Below are 2,500 nucleotides of genomic sequence, written 5' to 3'. Positions count from 1 at the left end.
CGGCTGGGGACAGGGAGGAAATTCAGAGACGACCTCACTGTGGCTCGGTGAAACCGTCGAGTAGATCTTTCAGGTGGCTGAGGGCAGGAAGGAAAAGCAGAGACGAGGACTTGGGGGGGTAGGGGGTGGGGTTGGGCTCTGGATGGGTGAGGGGAGGGGGGGTGTTAAGGTGGGTCGCCGAAAACGGAGATTCGACCTCAAACGGCGGGCTAGGATCCGTCCCTGATCCGACACAGAGACAGAACGGAGAGACGACCCACTGTGGCAGGGTGAGGCGTCGAGAGAGTCCTGTGAGGCGGCTGAGGACAGGGAGGAAACGGAGAGACGACCCACTGAGGGCTGGGTGCGTCGTCGAGAGAGTGCTGTGAGGCGGCTGGGGACAGGGAGGAAATTCAGAGACGACCTCACTGTGGCTCGGTGAAACCGTCGAGTAGATCTTTCAGGTGGCTGAGGGCAGGAAGGAAAAGCAGAGACGAGGACTTGGGGGGGTAGGGGGTGGGGTTGGGCTCTGGATGGGTGAGGGGAGGGGGGGTGTTAAGGTGGGTCGCCGAAAACGGAGATTCGACCTCAAACGGCGGGCTAGGATCCGTCCCTGATCCGACACAGAGACAGAACGGAGAGACGACCCACTGTGGCAGGGTGAGGCGTCGAGAGAGTCCTGTGAGGCGGCTGAGGACAGGGAGGAAACGGAGAGACGACCCACCGAGGGCTCGGTGCGTCGTCGAGAGAGTGCTGTGAGGCGGCTGAGGACAGGGAGGAAACGGAGAGACGACCCACTGAGGGCTGGGTGCGTCGTCGAGAGAGTGCTGTGAGGCGGCTGGGGACAGGGAGGAAATTCAGAGACGACCTCACTGTGGCTCGGTGAAACCGTCGAGTAGATCTTTCAGGTGGCTGAGGGCAGGAAGGAAAAGCAGAGACGAGGACTTGGGGGGGTAGGGGGTGGGGTTGGGCTCTGGATGGGTGAGGGGAGGGGGGGTGTTAAGGTGGGTCGCCGAAAACGGAGATTCGACCTCAAACGGCGGGCTAGGATCCGTCCCTGATCCGACACAGAGACAGAACGGAGAGACGACCCACTGTGGTAGGGTGAGGCGTCGAGAGAGTCCTGTGAGGCGGCTGAGGACAGGGAGGAAACGGAGAGACGACCCACCGAGGGCTCGGTGCGTCGTCGAGAGAGTGCTGTGAGGCGGCTGAGGACAGGGAGGAAACGGAGAGACGACCCACTGAGGGCTGGGTGCGTCGTCGAGAGAGTGCTGTGAGGCGGCTGGGGACAGGGAGGAAATTCAGAGACGACCTCACTGTGGCTCGGTGAAACCGTCGAGTAGATCTTTCAGGTGGCTGAGGGCAGGAAGGAAAAGCAGAGACGAGGACTTGGGGGGGTAGGGGGTGGGGTTGGGCTCTGGATGGGTGAGGGGAGGGGGGGTGTTAAGGTGGGTCGCCGAAAACGGAGATTCGACCTCAAACGGCGGGCTAGGATCCGTCCCTGATCCGACACAGAGACAGAACGGAGAGACGACCCACTGTGGCAGGGTGAGGCGTCGAGAGAGTCCTGTGAGGCGGCTGAGGACAGGGAGGAAACGGAGAGACGACCCACCGAGGGCTCGGTGCGTCGTCGAGAGAGTGCTGTGAGGCGGCTGAGGACAGGGAGGAAACGGAGAGACGACCCACTGAGGGCTGGGTGCGTCGTCGAGAGAGTGCTGTGAGGCGGCTGGGGACAGGGAGGAAATTCAGAGACGACCTCACTGTGGCTCGGTGAAACCGTCGAGTAGATCTTTCAGGTGGCTGAGGGCAGGAAGGAAAAGCAGAGACGAGGACTTGGGGGGGTAGGGGGTGGGGTTGGGCTCTGGATGGGTGAGGAAAGGGGGGGTGTTAAGGTGGGTCGCCGAAAACGGAGATTCGAACTCAAAAGGCGGGCTAGGATCCGTCCATGGTGTGGCACCAAGAGAGAATGGCGAGACGACCCACTGTGGCTCGGTGTGGCGTCGAGAGAGTCCTGTCAGGCGGCTGAGGGCAGGGAGGAAACCGGAGATGGGGGGGAGGGAGGTGCAAACCTGGACTGTTAGGCGAGCGGCTTACTCCCGCCGTTTACCCGCTGGACCTCGTCCAGTCTCCGGCAATGCTCCGGCACAGAGAATGCCTGGCCTGGCGTGACGGCCTGCTCCTGCCCGGTGTGTGGCGGTCGCGCCAGCAGTGTTTCTCGTGTAGCATGCGAGCGTTGCCGGTGTCGTCGGGAGCCGGGATATGTTCTCGAACAAAGTTACCTGAGCGAGTGTGCCTTTCTCCCTGTCGTCAGCTCGGGTCTGGTCGAATTGGGCCGGTGGCGCCGAAGAAGTTACCACCGGAGACCAGGGTCCAGTGGCTAGAGCCGGGCCCAACGGCTATTGCCGAGTACCTTCCTCCGATGCAGGAAGAAGGTGTGTTCAGTCCCGCGGAAATCGTACGGCGGGTGCCGAATTTACCAGTGGCCAGCCGGGTCCAGGAGCTAGAGCCGGATTTGTCGGCT

Source organism: Procambarus clarkii, unplaced genomic scaffold (assembly GCF_040958095.1).
Source record: "Procambarus clarkii isolate CNS0578487 unplaced genomic scaffold, FALCON_Pclarkii_2.0 HiC_scaffold_2182, whole genome shotgun sequence".
Classification (NCBI taxonomy): Eukaryota; Metazoa; Arthropoda; class Malacostraca; order Decapoda; family Cambaridae; genus Procambarus; species Procambarus clarkii.
The sequence above is the reverse complement of the archived record's forward strand: the minus strand, read 5'-3'. Positions refer to the sequence as shown.